Source organism: Coenobita brevimanus, chromosome 104 (assembly GCF_032717465.1).
Source record: "Coenobita brevimanus isolate Jiangsu-jjx chromosome 104, ASM3271746v2, whole genome shotgun sequence".
Lineage (NCBI taxonomy): Eukaryota > Metazoa > Arthropoda > Malacostraca > Decapoda > Coenobitidae > Coenobita > Coenobita brevimanus.
The window spans coordinates 27,760,316-27,780,214 of NC_137057.1; the positions used below are offsets into that span (position 1 = coordinate 27,760,316).

Genomic DNA, 19,899 nt, shown 5'->3' on the forward strand with positions numbered 1-19,899 from the left:
CTGGATCCGTATCCGGATCCAGGGCATCCCGCAAAATTTCTCCAAAAGATCTCAGTGAATTTCAATGGAATTGTGTGGAAAAGTGGGCCATGGACCAAAAAAGAACCGATTTAATTTTGCAGCCGATCCGGATCCAGATCCTGTATCCACGGATCGGTTAGCAGGATTACTCAAAAAGTTATACATTGATTTTCATGAAACTGTGTGGAAGAGTGGGCCATGAGTAAAGGAAAAAATTGTGAAATTTCGCGCAGATCCGGATCCGGATCCTGAGTATCCCACACAATATCTTGGAAAGTTCTCAATGAATTTCAATGAAATTTTGTGAAAAAGTCGGCCATGGACCAAGAAAGAATTAATTAATTAGGGGGGCTGATTTGGATCCGCATCCGGATCCTTTTTAATGACAATGGCATTGGCGGAGGTATGCGCTCTTTGAGAGGTTTATAGTTACAAGTATAATCTACGTTAGTATACGTATATACAAGTGTTTAATTGTTTTCTTTAATATTGTACAGTATCGAAGTTTGAAAGTCTATATTTAGCACAGTTCACTATAACAATTTGGATATATTTTTAACACTAGAGATCAATCAAAGACTGCATACCTAAGCCAGTGCCATAGCCATTCAAGAAGATCCGGATCAGCAACCGGATCCGCCCCAAAATTTAATTTATTCTTTCTTGGTCCATTTCCCACCGTTCCACAATATTTATTCCAAATCCGCTCAAAACTTTTTGAAGGATCCCGAATCTGGTTCCGAGGATGAAGGATCCAAATTTGGATCTGCCCCCAAATTTAACCAGTTCTTTCTTGATCCATGGCCCACCTTTCCACAAAATTTCATTGAAATTCATTGAGTCCGGTTTCTGATTCCGATCCGCTCCAAAATTCATTAATTTCTTCCTTGGTTCATCGGCCACCTTTCCACAAAATTTAATCAAAATCCGTCATATCTTTCTGAGTAATCCTGCGAACAGACAGACAAACAAATATACCGACAAACCAACAAATCAAAGCGGAGTAAAACATAACCTCCTTGGCGGAGGTAATTAATGAGAGAGAGAGAGAGAGAGAGAGAGAGAGAGAGAGAGAGAGAGAGAGAAACTAAGTGAAAATAGCAAAAACTAAAATAATATCCTTCACCAAAAAACTTGTATCGTATTTATGTGAGGAAATATGTCTATTCTAAATAAAATTGACCTAATCTGGAGTAATGTAACTTAAAATGACGTAATCAAAAACTGGAGTGGAAAGTAAAAGCATATGTGGACTGTTTCATTGGGGATTCTTATGACAGATTAATATATTTTTATTTTTATTTGTCTATGCCATTGTCTATCTACCTATCTATCTATCTATCAATATATCGATAAAGAATATGACAGATATAGACAAACACACACACTTATATATATATACTGTATATATATATATATATATATATATATATATATATATATATATATATATATATATATATATATATATATATATATATATATATATATATATATATATATATATATACTGTCCCCTGGGGAAGGGGGATAGAATATTTCCCCAGTATTCCCTGCTTGTCGTAAGAGGCGACTAAAAGGGACACTTTTATCTACATTTTTTTGGGTCTCTTTCTTTCCCTTGTACTTTGTCTGTCCAAACCCTCTGCATTTTACTTTCATTTAGTTAATTTCCTCTCTCCACTGTCTGGTTCCTGCGAGTCACTGGCATTGGCTCCAGGGTAAAATATTTCTCTGCCTAAGAAATCTTGATGAACTTTGGTGACGAAGCAATGGCCCTCAGTTCCGTGCAGCCCTTAAGTGGGCAGGGGGTGCTAAGAATCCCACGGTGTAAAAATAAGTTTATACAACCAAAAAGAACCGTAAAAATAGGAAACTGGAATGTTCGAACTCTCAATCAGGCTGGTAAAATGGAAGAACTTATTTCAGTGTTCAAAGAATACAAGATGGATATTTGTGCTCTTACAGAAACGAGGTTCCTTGGAGTTGATAAAATGAATTTGGAAGATGGTATTACTATGTTGGTTTCTGGTAGAAGTGATGGAAATCATTACCAAGGAGTAGGCTTACTGCTAAGTAGAGATGCTTGTGAGCCAGTATGTGAGTTTGAACCAATTAATGAGTTCTTGCTTTATGCTCGTTTAAATCTGAATCAGTATGGTTGTAGGGTACGCTCCGACAAATGAGGCTGCTGATGAAATGAAGGATGACTTTTATGAGAAGCTGCAGGATGTAGTGAACAGAGTGGCAAGACATGATGTGTTAGTTTGCATTGATGATTTTAATGCGATAGTTGGCAGTAGTAGGGATGGCTTTGAAGATTGTATGGGTAAGGAGGGTGTTGGTATAAGAAACGAAAATGGGGTGCGACTTGGAAGCTTTTGTTTGGCAAATGACCTTATAATTGGTGGAACTATCTTTGAGCATAGAAAAATACATAAAACTACTTGGATTTCACCATGTGGTAAATATTGTAACCAGATTGACCACATTGCAATTAGCAGAAGGCATAGGAGATATTTGCAAGATGTTTGCGTAAGGAGAGGGGCAGATATAGGTAGTGATCATCAACTTTTTGTGTCAAAGATTAAAATAAAACTTAAGAAAAACGTTAATGGTAATTGTACAGGAGGTAATAATTATGATTTGGATGAGCTGAGAAGTGATGAGAGCACGAGGGAAAAGTTTCGGTGCGAATGTAGAAACAAGTTTCTAGTCCTGCAGACTTTGATGGAATCTGAAGACAATGATCTTAATCAAATGTGGAGAGAGGTAAAAGAGGTTTTGCATGAGAGTGCTAAGGTTACTATTAAGAAAGAGGGAAAAGCGAGAAGGAAAAAGTGGATGTCAGATGAAACATGGAATGCAATTCAGAAAAGGAAAGAGGCTAAGTTAAGAAGTGAAGAACAACATGTTGATGGCCAGGTAGTTGAAGTACTTAGAGCAAAGTACTGGAGTTTACATTCTGAAGTAAAAAGACTCGTTAGACGTGATAAGAGGAGACTATATGATGAAAAGGCAACAGAGACAGAAATTAAATTATATATAAATGACGGTCAGAGCACAAGAGCAGCGTATCAGGCCATAAAGGAGTTAACTGGGACTGAAAAGAGAAGGAAGGAAATACCTGTATGAGATAGAAATGGTAATTTGATGACTAAAGATTTGGATATAAAAGGAGGGTGGAAAGAACACTTTGAATCTGTTCTAAATAGACCAATCCCAGCTGAAGAGGGCATTTTGCCAGCCGAGAGAGATTTGCAGATAGAAACAGGGGATATAACTTTGGAAGAGGTAGCATAATCAATAAAGGAGTTAAAGAATTTTAAGGCCCCAGGAGAGGATGGAATATTCCCTGAAATGCTTAAGGTGGAAAATGACGAGTTGATGAATGTGCTTTTGAAACTTTTTAATGTGGCTTGGAATAATGGTGGAATTCCAGAAGAGTGGAAAAATAGAGTGGTTATAAAAATACCAAAAAAGGGAGATTTAAGTGTGTGTGGAAATTGGAGGGGGAAAACTTTGACAACTGTAGTTGCAAAAGTCTTCCAAAATCTTGTTGAACAGAATAGAGCCAGTAATTGATAAAATTTTAAGAGAATAACAAGCGAGATTTAGAAAGGGTTGAGGTCGTAATGAGCAGATTTTTATTTGTAAGGCATCTAATGCAACAATCTAATGACATGAAAATGCCTCTTAGTATGTGTTTTGTGGATTTTGAAAAGGCGTTTGATAGTGTTTCACGTGGAGCTATGTTGAAAATTATGAGATTCTATGGTATGCCGGTATCAGAAAAGTTTGTAAATATTATTAGAAGCCTGCATGAATGTACTTTTTGTAAGGTAATGGTGGGTGGTTCTTTGAGTGATCCATTTCAAGTTAGGTCAGGAGTGATTCAAGGAGGAGTTCTTTCACCATTGTTGTTTGTTTTGGTTATGGATTATGTTATGAAAAAGGTTGTAAGGAGAACAGGTGCAGGAATTAACTGGAAAGAAAATAAGAAGCTGATGGATTTGGACATGCTGATGATATTGTACTGATTTGTGGAAGTATTTACGAGATGCAGAAGGTGCTTGCTTGTCTGGTGGAGGAGGGAGAAAAAGTGGGATTGGTAATAAATTGTGGAAAGACTGATATTATTAATATGAACATGGAGAACCAAATCGATTGTGTAATTGGGAATAATATGGTGAAGAATGTAGAAAACTTTAACTATCTGGGAACGATTGTATCATCTAATGGATCATTAAACAATGAAATTGAGGAGAGGATTAGACAGGCTTGGCGAGCTGTTGGAATGTTGAAATCTGTTTGGAATAATAATATGCTTTCGGTACATACTAAAGTAAAAATTCACAAGTCCATGGTTAGACCAATTTTAATTTATGGGCATGAGTCATGGTATAGTACAATTGCAACAGATCAGAAAGTATTAGGATTTGAGATTAAAATACTGAGAAGGATTCTTGGGGTAAAGTGGCAAGACAGAGTTACAAACGCAAGAGTAAGGGATATTACGAGAGTATAACCAGTTAATGAATATGTGAGACTGTCTCGCTGGAAGTGGCTGGGGCACATATACAGAAAAGGAGGTAGTTTAATACGGGATGTGCCAGAGTGGACTGCTAGAGGAAGAAGAGGTAGAGGTAGGCCGAGGGAAACCTGGTTGAGGACAATGAAAAAAGAAGCAGGAGAGGAGTGTTGATGGGACCTGAAGGAGATGGCAAGAGACAAATATTGGTGGAGAGAGTTCATTGAGGCAGATGATTGATATATATACTGTATGTGTGTGTGTGTGTGTGTTTATAGGTGTGTGTATGTCTCAGTCTATCTCTGTTATATATATATATATATATATATTTTTTTTTTTTTTTTTTTTTTTGAGACACACATTACATGCTTGTGTACAAACATATTTGTAAGCTCCTGACTGGGAATCGAACCCAGGACCTTGTAAACAGAGGTCAGGCACTGAGACCACTCGACCACGGAGTGATAAAAAGTTGTGAACACCTCATTTTTTTGACGAACCAGGTAAATCCATTATGGGAGGATATACTTGTCACAACACTTTAGAATCATTTGGCAGCCCCACGCAACTCGGCAAGTGACAGGGCAGTTTTAATTTATCCCAGACACAACACTCGCTGTGGTCGAGTGATATCAGTGCCTGACTTCTATCTGAGAGGTCCTGGGTTCGATTTGCAGTCAGAAGCGTAAAAATATATTTGTACACACAGCGTGTAATGTGTGTCTCTCCAACATCTAAATTCGCTCCTCTTGTGTGTAGGATAGATTAAAACTGCTCTGTCACTTGCCGAGTTGCTGGGGCTGTGAAAAGATCCTAATGTGTTGTGACTGAAATATATCCTCCTATAATGGATTTACCTGGTTCGTTAAAAAAAAAAACAGGTGCAAAGCTTTTATCACGCCGTGGTCTAGTTGTATCAGTACCTGGGTTCGATTCCCAGTCAGAAGCATATATATATATATATATATATATATATATATATATATATATATATATGTTAGTCCTGCTCTCTTCACCTTCTCCCTCTTTATCGATCACGTTTCCTTCGTTCCTTTATCACGCTCCTTCTCTCAGATTTTTCCATCTTTTTCCTCCTTTCTCCTTGTCCTTCAATCCCCTTGCAACTCTCTCTCTCTCTCTCTCTCTCTCTCTCTCTCTCTCTCTCTCTCTCTCCTAATCTTATTTTCTCTTTCGCCTTCTTCTTTCCTAATCTTATTTTCTCTTTCGCCTTGTTCTTCCCTTTGTCTATTTCAGTTTCTCTCTCTCGTAGTGTATTTGTACCTTACTTTGGTTTCGCATCATTTCGCTGTTTGTTTCTTCTTCTTCTTCTCCCCCCCCTCTCTCTCTCTCTCTCTCTCTCTCTCTCTCTCTCTCATCCCTAAATTACAGTAAGTTAAGAGTGAAAAGAAGTGCAGGAAAACACCTTTCACAAGTCAATTCCCTACATCAACCAATGTATAATTCAACTAGAGCAAAGTGACCCGAGGTCACAAGACCCTGCCCGCATGCCATATTTACCCCCCCCCCCCTTCCCACCTTTATTTCTTGTGGACTGCCACTCCCACCCTTATCCTTAGTGGATTCCCAGTCCCACCCTTACCGCTTGTGGATTTTCACCAAAATCAAACCATTTCCTCAACTCCTCATACCAAGCACCTGTGCAAAGTTTGATGATGATCCATTCGTTGGTTCATGGATTAATGGATGCACAGACACAAAAAGTTATCTGACCTTGACTTTGACCTTTCAGTTTCACCCAAGGTCAAATGTAATGATGCCAACAGAATCTCCATACATTCCTATTAGTGATTAAGAGTAACCATGTGTTTATCATCCACCGCTAGCCTCCTATGGCACTTTGAAAAATTTCCTCCAAATAGGGCAGGGGGGCACTCCCACCCTTTCCCCTGGTGGATTTTCACCAAAATTGAACCACACTCTCAGTTCAGCATGCCCAGCAGCTGTGCAAAGTTGAAAGTAATCCATTCGTTGGTTCAAGATGCATAGCCTCACAAATAAATAAACGCCGACCATCACATACACCCCTTCTGCAATGTAATCCGAGGAGGGTGAATGAAGGATAAGAAATGAAATATGTATCAGTTTGAAGGAATTCCACCACTGACCACCAATATGTATCAGCTTGTTGGAACCCCATTGCTGATCACCAATTTATGTATCAATTGAGGCGTGACTGCATTGTTCCAAGCAGGTTGCCAAGACATAATAATCCGCCTGGTTAAAGTCACTTCCGGCTGACACTTTCTCCACCAATGTCTCTCTCACACACAGGAGATGGTGGGAATCGGTGTAGATCCTGTTGAAGGAATGGTAGGTAGGTAGTGCGTGCAGGTGACAGAAAACTGAGCAGATTTATCTCTATTGGCTACAGAAAGATACAACTGCGACACAGAGAGAGCTCGGAGTAATACGTCCCTCTCGTTTGAATGATAAGTGCTTTCTGCTATAGCTGGTCGGCTTCCCCGCTGGGAGTGGCCCTTGGGTCAGCATAATATAGAGGTGCCAAACTCCACAGACAACTGGGATTTATACATGAACAGAAGTATCACAACTTTACCACTCACATTATACACCTCAATAAACTAGTACTGATTACATTAAAAGTATACCAATAGGGTATATGTGTTCTCCCAAGACTTAACATAATGTACTGTATATACAATTCATATTTCTCTATCTCTTTCCCTTACCCTTGTTGTTTTTTTTAGAAAATGCTGGGCATTGCAAGTCTGGTTGCTCATCTGTTTACATCCCACACTTATAGTAAAATGGTGTTTGGTTATCATCACATTGTATTACACACTTTATGTCTAAACACCTTTCTATGTAATATGTAAAAATACTGTGAGACTACAACTCATCATGGAAACGATATCTGGCACCGGAACAAATACAGGTTAGCAATACGGAAATGAAATGGGAAATAATACTACGAAATAGCAATACGAAATAGTATTACGATATAGCAATATGAAATAGGAATACGAAATAGTAGTACGAAACAGTAGTACGATATAGCAATACGAAATAGTAGTATGGAAGAGCAATACGAAAAGTTGTACGAAATGGCAATACTAAATAGTAGCACGAAATGGCAGTACGAGATAGAACTAAAAGTAGGAACACGAAGCAAATTAGAAACAGCCTTACGAGATAGTAACAAGAAATAGCAATACAAATCAGTTATATGATTAACTGACACGATGCAACAGCAAATAATACGAATTACTCTTACGAAATAGTAATACAAAGAGTAAGACTATATAGCAGTACTAAAAAACACGAAGGAGCAATACCAAACAGCAGTGCGAAATATATAATAGTACGGAGTACCAACACGAAACAAAAATACGGTATGCCAATACGAAATAGGAAATAACAATACGAAATATCAGTCAGGAATAGCAGAACGAAACAGTGATACGAGACAGCAGTACGAAAACCAACAGGAAATAAGAGTTCGAAACATGAGTTAGAAACAGCAAGAAGAGCAGTGTGAAGAAGAATGAAAAAGCATTGCCATAGTGCAATACGAAACAATATGTAATAAGAAACAGCAATAGAACTACAGTCGCGGTGCTCGACTCTGAGGTTGTCATTATCGTACCCCGGCAACCTTCCATTCAAGTGCGTCCGATTTCGTATCATACTATACACGAATCATATTATTATGCACGAATATATTATACACGAATATTATTTTACATGGACATATTATACACGAATCACATGCGTCTCATATTATACATGAAATCAGACGCTCTTTTGAATGGTAGGTTGCCAGAGCACGATAATAACAACCTCATAGTCGCGCACCGCGACTATAGCAGGTTATCAATAGCAGATTAGCATTACGGAATGGCAATACGAAATACCGGCAAGACATAGGAACAAGAAACAGTACGAAACAGCAATTCGAAGTACCAGTTTGTGTGTGTGTGTGTGTGTGTGTGTGTGTGTGTGTGTGTGTGTGGAGGTAGGCTTTCTTTATCAACCCATGAATGCATAGTTCATGTATGTATGTATGTATGTGTTTATTTACTGCCAGCCAAGTGTAAACTTTATGTACAGTAGCTCCCAAGACTACTTTTAAAAAAATGTACTTTACAATCTGATACAATGGACGATGATATATGAGACATGTTGCGTGAGGCAGCAACTAATGGTAGGCCTTCACCTACTGTACCCTGTTTGATTGACCTGTGCACCTGAGTTGCGTGGGGCGATTAGAGTGTATTTGATTCGCGGCTGCTGATTGGCCACTGATGATGTAAATTTACAGCTCTTCTTACTTAACCCCGTCGCACACCATAAGTTTCCAATAAGTTTCGGTTCCATGCACAGAACGAAAACCTCGCTCTGGCTGGCTCGACGAGCGTGGCGAGGGAAAAATTTCTATGGTCCAATTTACCCCTGGAAAGTGTTATAAATTGTTTCCCATCATCTTCGTTCATGTTTGTACTATAAGAAAAAAAAAACATAAAACATGCCTAATGTACAAAAATGAAGCCTGAATAAACCTTTTTTACATGAAAACTAGCTTCTCATAACTTCCCAACATCACCGTGAAAAATTTTTCCTGTGACGCACAGTTGCAAAGGACATGTCCATATGCAGAATTTCATTATCTTTCATGTGAAAGTTTCAAGTTGATACGTTCAGTAGTTTTTGAGTAAATCGAAAAAAACTACGAAAATCTCCTAAAAAGTCTGATTTACTTTTCGTATGTTGTTAGTGACACTGTAACAAACATATATATAAATTCTGTCCACTTTTGTAGCTCAAAGGTTAAGGAAGCCCATGATATAATTATGGAGAAAAGAAATTTGAAAAGTTATGATGGGTTGCTCGCGGTTTGCGCGCTGACAGCACACAGGCTCAGGCCCGTAGGCTGAATATGTTCGTCGTCCGTAACTTTTCCCCATTTACTTTCATAAATATGTTACTTTGCTTTACAAAAGTATGCATAGGAAATCATAAGCTTGATCAAGCTTTCTTCAGATTTTTTATGCGACCTATAGTTTACAAGTAAAATGACTGAGAGAATAGCAATGAAATGCACCATTTTTTCCTTATGAGAAATATATAGTAAACACACAATTTATACCTTACAATACAATAGTATAAAAACTAGACAAGGACAGGTACAATCACAGCCTGAGTGTGTGTGTGAGTATTTGTGATGTGTGTGTGTGTGTGTGTGTGTGTGTGTGTGTGTGTGTGTGTGTGTGTGTGTGTCTGTCTGTCTGTCTGTCTGTGCGTGTGTGTGTGTGTGTGTGTGTGTGTGTGTGTGTGTGTGTGTGTGTGTGTGTGTGTGTGTGTGTGTTTGCGATGTGATTTACTGCTGTATGCTTTCATCAGTAAGGTGGTCTCTGGAAAGGCGAAAAATGACGTCTGAGTGATGGCAGTGGTTGTAGTAGCACCAGTCATGGCAGCGGTGAAAGGACCAGTGGTGGCAGTGGTGAAAGGAACAGTGATAGTGATGGTGCTACTACCACTCTCCACAGTGCTTATCACAGTGGCCGTGACCGTGGGTTTGCCTTTTTCACTCGTAGGGTCATATTTAACCCTCACTCTCTCCTGCTCAACATATTCACTTTCCATTTCACTTTCACTGATTTCTTCACTCTCACTTCCACTGAAAAAGCATTTCATGTAATCTTTCTCAGATAAGCCCTTGCGAGACATTTTTCAGGCTTAGTGTAATACAACAATAGCAAGGGAATGGTGACATGTAGAGGTGTATGGTATGTAGGAGGACAGCTGGGCCTTGATAGCAGGCTGTGAAGTCTATGCCCGGAGTCGGACACATTAAAAAAAAAAAAAAAAAAAAAAATTGGTTAGGAATTTTCAAATCTGGCTTTCTCTGAAAATATATTAGAAACATTTATAAACGTTCTTCACAGGCACACTGCACTATATACAACACAATATCAATACACACGTAAGGTATGGATGGTGCGGTAGTAGCCAAACGTGGGTTTAAATGCTCGGCCGCGTGCTCACACACCCTTCCAGTCTGACTGACGGGATAATACTGAGCTAAACGTAGGCCGCTTACCCTTCCGATAACCTCCCGGCTGTTGCCATATATTTCCCCTGGGCCTGGCAACCCTCAGCTTTGACTCAGCCAAACTTGATGCAAATCCATCCGCAGGAAAAGTTTCTATGACCATTTATAGGGAAGTTGCGTCATGTTGCATCATCGATTACTCTTCAGATTGTGAGGCTTATGACTCGCGGTGCATCATCTGCGAGGGGGTTAATACACATATATGAGGCATCTAGTGGCAGAGTGATGTATGTGCCAAAAATGGCCAGTGGTGAGTTATTCCCGCCAATATGTAGGTGGAGCCTTCTAGATCCTCCCTGTATAAAGTTACATACAAAAAGGACCCTTATGGCTGGCTGGCAGATGGGCAAGCATCGCGTGTTTTAGGCCTTGAAAACCAACAGAGGAAGTCTGCTCCCACATGGCAGAGGGACGTACGGGCCACGAGCGGCTAGCCATTGGGAGGCCATGTCTCAGTACTAGCCCCCAGCCTCAGCCAGTCCCCCACCAGTGTCCCCCTAAACCTCGCACGTGGTGGATGGGCTGCACTGTCCTCTGCCCATTTTGAGTGCTTTGAGTGCTTTTAATTAAAAGATTACAATATAAAAATTAATCAAAAATCAAGAAATTGCATTATTAATATAAAACTTTTATGCTTTATTAATTATTGTGTTTATTTTTATTTGGATCACATAATTATAACCCATGTTAATATTTTGTGTATGACCCCAATGGGGGGGGGTGTTTGTGTGTTAGGTTTTGTTTTTGTTGTTGTTATTTTTTCTAAGCACTGGATTCATGAAATTGCATTTTTTGAGAGCATTACATTAATATAAAACAACATTAGTTTTTCTTTATACCTTTTATGTACACATTCTTCAAATTTAAGCCTTAATTACTCGACAATAACCCCTTGGTGCATACGTCACTCTGCCGCTAGACGCCTCATATTTGGGGGAGGCGATAGCTCAATCGGTAGAGAGGTGGTCTGCAGTCTTAACGGACCCAGGTTCAAATCCCCGCTGGAGCAGGGAACAGTTTAAGGATTTGAATTTAGTAAAAGGAGACTTGACTTATCTAACAAAAGGCTCCCTGACATGTCGTAAAAGTACCCTTGCTAATACCAATACACCAGTCCTGTATGGGACAGCCCTAGCATGTATTCAATATGGACAGTGGGTGTTAGCACCGAAGTGGTGACATGTAGAGGTGTATGGTATGTAGGAGGACTACTGCGCCTTAGGAGCAGGCTGTGAAACCTTTGCCCAGAGTCGGACACACACACACACACACACACACACACACACACACATATATATATATATATATATATATATATATATATATATATATATATATATATATATATATATATATATTGCTTGCATTATACGCAGCAGTTTAAATATGGAATAATATGCGAAGCTAAAGAGGTCAGAATTAGCTTAAAAACATTACCGTTGTCAATGAAAATAGAAGTTGACTTTAAAGCTTTGCTAAACGATGAGCTACCTTTGAAGTAAATCTTCCTCCCATGGTGTACACCACGTGTTGCACTACAATACATGACTGCATTTACCTCAGTGACATCATCGGCACCCAATCAGCAGCTGCAGATCAAACACACCCTACTTGCTCCATACATCTCAGGTGCACAGGTGCACAGACTATATGGAGCTGTGCCATTCACGTAGCTAAACACAAAACCAAAATACATTCCGACTCTGAAATGTTGACCACATGGTGCTGATAAATACTAGTATGTGGTTAAAATAGTCCGACATGCAGGCCCTATACTATCAAGCTTTGCACTGTTAGCCCATTTATGGCTGTGATAACGAAACAGTTGTAATGGATATTTCTCTCACGTTGTTTCATAATCTGTGGTTTCACTCATATCGAGCATGGCAACTCAGACGGTCGTTGTTACTGTTTCCCAAGATGCATGTAGCACGGTATAATATGCTGTAATGGGTATTATTCTCAATCATAGAGGAGTAAATATTATGGAACGGTTACCATTTACGTATCGATGGATGTCTGCAGTCATATGGTGGAGTTGATTTGCTTAACAGCAGTTCCTACGACGGCTAACCACGTCAACCGACCTTACCGAGACAAGTGAGCAGGATGATTCAAACTGTTCATTATGCCATCCTTCACACCAGACATTAAAGATAGTTTTAGGAACTAATGGACGTACGTATGACACGAAGACGCCCATCAGCATTAACATGCAAAAAATATTAATTAAAAAAAAAAAAACTAAATTAAAATCAAATAAAAGTTTGCACCTTTCAAAAACAGAGGCACTCAGATGAATAGAACCGTCTGGCGTTAGCAGGCAAAATAACTAGAATTTGTATTACCATTCAGGTTCCTATGATTCACTCGTAAGTTGAATCAAATTGTCTAGCAGCTGCAGGAAAAGTGTACCGGAATCCATATTTGCACTCACTCGGTTGAATAAATTCGTCTGGCATTAACAAGACTTAATTATTAGCTGTCCTGACCCAGGAAACAGTTAAGATACTAAAATAATACCAGGCATAAACTTGAAATCACATGAACACGAAACGACCTACAGAAAACTGAGCACGAATGAAATATGCTACACGAATAAAAAGTCCACTCAATTTATGACCAGATCTACCACTGTAGCAGCACGGAGCTCATAAGGCATCTAGTTTATGAGTAACTTGTACCGTCTTCTGCATACTTTTAATGCCCCAAAATGTCTGCACATATCCCTGGACTACAAAACTGCCAGAGGACACTGTGATAAATAATGGCGAGCTGTCATATTGGAGTTTGAGGTGGTCATGGTAAAGTGTGAAAAAAATACTCATCCTACTGTTTTGTCTGTTTTATTAAACGGAACTGTGTGAAGCTCCTTGAAAATAATTAATTAATTTACAACTGGCAAAGGTAGACTACAGTCATTAGAGCTAAGCATTGGAGCTGTCAGCTCAAGCTGAGCTTATGTAATCCTCACTGTCTGTTGCTCTTTCATCTGTCTATCTGTCTATGTTCAGTTGATAAGCAAATACGTTATCGTACCTCATGTTGCCATGTCACCATAGCCATTTTTTGGATTTGATGTCAAACACTGATGGGAAACATTATGTAGCCAATCATGTACTGTAGAGTTGGTATTACTCACTTGTAAGATATTTTCGTGTTTTACACTAGCTAAAACTGAACATAGGTGTGTTGTTTGCTTTAAGCAAATCATGTTTATCTAAAATACTATTTATCGAGGGAATATAAAACTTCTATAGACGGTAATCTGTCAGTCCTGAAGGACAAATCAGTTGTGCATCATATTAGTGAATAATACCTATTTGCTGTTTTACCGTACAAGGCTGACTACAATGCACTGTTTTGTAGTTTTGATTCCTTCATACTTTCTTCTTCGTAGTATCATGCCGTAGCATTACTTTTAGTAATGCTACAGCACGGTAGTATGTTGCTGTAAAACTCCTAGTAGCATAGTAATGGTCAATCATTCTGATGCCTTTGCAGGATGAAAATATTTGAAATAATTAAAATGGAGCCGACCTTTTACCTTGAACAAAACTCAAAAAAGAAACGAACTTCAGTATTTGACACAGACACGTTCATGTTTTGTTGTCAGTAATTTTAATCAAAGAATCCAGCAACTGTTCCGTATCCTCAAGGCTTCAGAATATGCTTAGCAAGCCTACTAGTAGCAGTAACTTAACCAGCAGCGTCCCGTCGACGTGAATTAACATCCACATGTTTTGTCACTGCCAATCCCGTTGACTTAAATAAACGTGAATCAATTGCAAGGTCCCTAATTTGCACAATTTTCAATTTTCGCGGCCATACCACGTTGAGTACACCGCTTCCCGTCCGATCAGCGAAGTTAAGCAATGTTGGGTCTGGTTAGTACTTGGATGGGTGACCGCCTGGGAACACCAGATGCTGTTGGCATCCCTACGTGTCAAGTGGGGTTGGTGGAGGATTAGTGCCCCTCCCTGTAAAACAATTAACTCTAAGCCCTTGACCACCCCGTTTGGGATACATGGCGTCTGGCAATGGATGGATTTTTGGTACGTATACACGGGACACCTTCCTCTACAAGATGCCAGACAGGGACAATGCCTTACCCAGCATGATCTCCCCCCCCCACACACGCTATTGTCTCAGCAATTCACCTGTAACCAGTGACCTGGCCAGTAAAGACATGTCATGCTACGGTACGAATTTCAGGGCCAGAGAGTTCCCCAATCGATGACAATGTGGAGGACAAAGTTTACATAGCATTAGAGGAAGAAACAGTCTGAAATGATGATCAGGTAATGTCGCCAAAAAAGGTCAGGTATGTTGTGTTTCATGAGTGAAACAATGCTTATATTGCTTATATTACTGTGTGAAAACCAGTATTCTCTCGTACTACATATAAATTCGTACCAAATAAATAAATAAATACTGTTTATTAGTGGTGAGGAATGGTTACACTCCCATAGAACTCGTTTTCTTTGGAGCCACCCTGATAGAAAACATAGTAAGGTGAGGAGGTACTGCTACCTGTATCGAGTATTTTAAACCTCAGGTGAGCGATTTCTCTATGATTTTTCGATGTTTCTCACCAAAAGCGGAGGTTTGAGCCAAAAAATTTTTTTTCCAAAAATGGTTGGGATTGGGGCGAGTCAGTGGTGGAAAAGTGGTCAGGATGGGGCGGGTTAAAAGAAAACTTCCGGGTGTCAAGGTCACAAGAACCATATACAGCTGGATCTGCAATGCCCAAACCTGGAATGTGTTTCTCGTCAGATGAGAAAACAGGACTAGCCTAGGAAGATGGAACAGTGATTGCATGAAGGAAAATGCTAAGCCACTACACAAGGAGAATGAAGGCGTTTGGATCAGAGAAGGGTACGGAGACAGGGCTTTCAAGATAGACAGTCAAGGAACTGTTCACTTTCCATCACTGGCATTAAACCAAGAGGAGTCTGATACCACGATGATCCTTCACACACTAACAGCAGGAAGAAATGATGCACAGAAAAAAGGCCTCAGGAGTCCAGGCACTGAAGTCTTAGTCCTCCTATTGAATCAACACTCATCAATACACACAGGGAAGGTTTACTTTCTGACTGGGCATACAGGGAAGCATGACACATTAATTAGATACATTCTGGTCCATGTGCTCAATGAAAAGATGAGAAAGGAACAGCACAAACTAATGCTATCTATCTACTGCCTCACAGGGTTTAACACAGCCAGCAGTTTGTGTGGTCAAGGAAAGAACGTTGTATGTAGAATCATGATGAAGAAGGCTGATAACTTCTAGGCTCTTGTAGACCTAGGCACAAGTCCTGATAAAACAAAGCAGGAAAGGGCAGATTGTTGTGCCTCTGTAGGTGTTCCATACGGCAAGTGAGCATGTGACAACCTCTGCAAGCTGCGCTGTAAAAAAGCATCAAAGAATGTTGCACTCAAGAAACTTCCCCCTCACAGAGGACAGCCTGCACCTACATGTCATACAACCAGCTTATCAATTGATGATTTCGAAGTAAACTGACTTCGGCATGCAACATATTCCTAATTCAGAAAGGTATGGCTACCTTAAAGATGTAGGCAACTGCTTGCACCCTAGGATGATCAATTAGGAACCTGCCGCACCAGAGCCACTGAATGATCTGTGTGACTGCAAGGGTAATTTCAACTGTTCATATCTAAAGAGTAACAAGTCGTGCACTGATGCCTGTTGCTGTGAAGCTCAGCTTCCTACAGAGGACAGAAGAAATGTGCATGAATTATCTGGCATTTGTCGCATTATAATATAGGAAAGTGATTCTAATGAAAACCGAACATTTGTATTCCAGGTTACGAAAGTGACCTCTGAGAAATAGTTTAGCTGGATGACTTTGAAATTATCTTGTATTACATGATTATTATCACATGATTTTTTGGTATTACCATTGAAGTGGAAGATACCTTTTCATTGCACTGTTAATTTATTGTTTGCCTTAAAGCATTGCACTGTATTTTTTTTTAAAGATATGTTTGTGGATTACATCATGGTATAAAAACTTTTTCATAGTATAATGACCTTATATTATATATAACATTAGTGTAATGTATAGAACATTGTTTGGAAGTACAGTATTTATTAACCCTCTGACTCCCGTTGAAGTATATATACATCCACACGTTTTGTCACTGTGACTCCCATTGACGTATATAAACATGCAGCAATTGCAAGGTCCCTAATTTGCATAATTTTCATATTTCGCGTGTTTTTTGGTATCCGGGACACCTTCCTCTACAAGATGCCAGGCAGGGTCAATGCCTTACCCCACATGACCTCCCCCTCTCCGCACGCCATTGTCTCAGCAATTCACGTGTTACCAGTGACCTGGCCAGTAAAGACATGTCGTGCCACGGTATGATATTCAATGCCAGAGTGATTCTCCAATCGATGACAACGTGGAGGACAATGTTTACGTAGCATAAGAGAAAGAATCAGTCAGAAATGATGATCAGGTAATGTTGCCAAAAAAGGTCAGGTATGTTGATGTGTTTGGTGAGTGAAACAATGCTGATATTGCCTATATTACTGTGTGATAACCAAGATACTCTCATACTACATATAAATTCGTACCAAATAAATATATAAATACCGTTAATGAGTGGTGTGGAATAGTTACCCTCCCATAGAACTCGTTTTCTTTGAAGCCAGCCTGATAGAAAACACAGTAAGGTAAGGGGTACCGCTACCTGTATTCAGTGTTTTAAACCTCAGGTGAGCGTTTTTTCTTTGAATTTTCGATGTTTCTCACCAAAAGCGGAGGTTAGAGCCATTTTTTTTTTTTTTTTCCAAAATTGGTCGGGATTGGAGGGGGGGAGTCAGTGGTGGAAAATCAGTTGGGTCGGGGCAGGTTAAGGTGATACGACATCTGGTTTGTTTCTTGAACAAATAATAATAATAATAATATCAAATATGATACGTGTAGTCCATTACCCACCTTGCTTTTACATGTAATTACAGAATGTATCGGGATCTAAATTAAATGTGGTAAACAAAACTGGCTGATTCCCAGCCTATTCATATGTATCTTCAAAGTTACGGGGGAGGATAATCGTACCAAAGCAGGTACCATTATCCCTCCTGAAACTGTTGCACTGCTGGAGTTCTATTAATTATATGAAATACGAAATGACACACCATAAACAGCACACACACACACACACACACACACACACACACACAAAACTGACACAGAATAATAATGACAGTGAGAAACATATATATATATATATATATATATATATATATTTTGCCAGACGCCTCAATCCCGTTTGGTGTGGCCACAAACAAATCGCCTCCAAGTCACCCTGTCCCCAGCCATTTCACTGCAATGCTCCCAACTCACACCCCCCTCTCTCATATACCTCTCCACCCCATCCCTCCATCTCATCCTCGGCCTCCCCCTCCCTCTTCCCCCCTCCACCTCACTCTCATACACTCTCTTCGCCAGTCTTTCACCCTCCATCCTCTCCACATGGCCAAACCACCTCAGTGTGTTCCTCATAACGTTTCCTATCACATCCACATCAACACCACAACGCTCCTTTATATCCTCATTCGTCAGCCTGTCTCTCCACGTGACTCCACAGGCTCCTCTTAAATAACTCATTTCCACTGCTCTCACTCTTGACTTGTGTCCTTCCAACAATGTCCAAGCTTCACTTCCGTACGTTAGAGTTGGTATCACAATACTGTCATGTAGTAACTTTTCCACTTCCATGCTCACTTCCCTGTTTCTTATCACTGCTTTCAAAGAACCAGCAACCTTTCTTCCCTGCTGTACCCTTTCAAGCACTTCACCCTCCAAACCTCCATCCTTACGCATCACGCTACCCAAGTACTTAAACGTACTCACATTTTCCAATTGCTCACCATCCAACCTCGCTGTACATTCACTAACTTCACCTCTCATATATATATATATATATATATATATATATATATATATATACCTAGGCTGCTTCCCCCAAGGAAAGGGAGGTAGCCGAGACAGGACGACTCACTCTCCATTTACTCATCCATTCAAACACATTTATTCGCATCTTAGCCCCAAAGGGGAGAACGGACAGATCCTCACCGCACCACACCGCACAAGGGTCAACTGCACAATGCAATCAGTGACATCCGCAGCAGGGCCCGACAGCAGAACTGGTTTACCCCTGCCACATCATAATAGACCCATCCCCTTACCCGCACCTGACCTGACTAGCTGATCAGACCAAATGCGGGAGAATATCCCCTTAGGGCTGCGTCATCACTTATTCATTCACAATTTCTCTCCATTTATTTCTGTCACGCACAGCCACTCTTCCTTGCTCAACAGACATCCCTCTCGCATCCAGCGTTCTCTTCACACTGTCCATCCATCCTATTCGTGGTCTTCCTCTCAGCCTTACACCTCTCACATCAGATCTAGTTATCTTTTTCACCAATCGCTCATTATCCATTCTTTCCATATGCCCAAACCATTGCAACACCCTCTGCTCAACTCTACCAGCCATCTCCCGAACAACTCCAGTTCTCATTCGCACTTCATCATTTCGCACCCGATCCATACGCGTCACTCCACACATACTCCTCAGACACCTCATCTCCATTACATTCAAACTTTTCCTCTCTGCTACACCCATATTCCATGTTTCAGCCCCATATAATGCAGTCGGTACCACAACACCCTCATACAGCCTTCTCTTTACATCCATTCTAAGCGAACGACATTTAAACAGTTTTTCATTTCTCCCAGCACCTTTCCTACTTCATTTATTCTAAACTTCACTTCTGCATCTATTCTTCCATCCACAGCAACATGTGACCCTAGATATTTAAAACAATCTACCTCCTCAAGCAACTCGCCATTCAAAACTATATTCATCCCCCTACCATCTATCAACCTCGTACACTTCATCACTTTACTCTTATTCTCATTTACTTTCAATTTCCTCCTTTCACACACCCTTCCAAACTCCTCTATCAACTGTCTCAATCTCTCCTCTGAATCAGTCATACATATATATATATATATATATATATATATATATATATATATATATATATATATATATATATATATATATATTTTAAATAACAGAATGGAGGAAAGAAAAACAAATGGGGAAAAAAAAATAATCCATACACCAGATTACTGGTTTCCTCTATTCATAAAATATCTGTAACAGTTAGACTTGAACAGTTGTGGGTTGAAATTTGGAGGAAAAC

General features: G+C 39.8%; 1 non-coding gene across 1 annotated transcript; it reads left to right on the plus strand.

Moving 5' to 3' along the window:
• The first annotated feature begins 14,463 nt into the window (after nt 1–14,463).
• On the plus strand, nt 14,464–14,582 carry LOC145416185 (5S ribosomal RNA). Its single transcript, XR_013900229.1, has one exon. It is a non-coding gene; the product is annotated as a 5S ribosomal RNA (ribosomal RNA).
• The last annotated feature ends 5,317 nt before the right edge of the window (nt 14,583–19,899 follow it).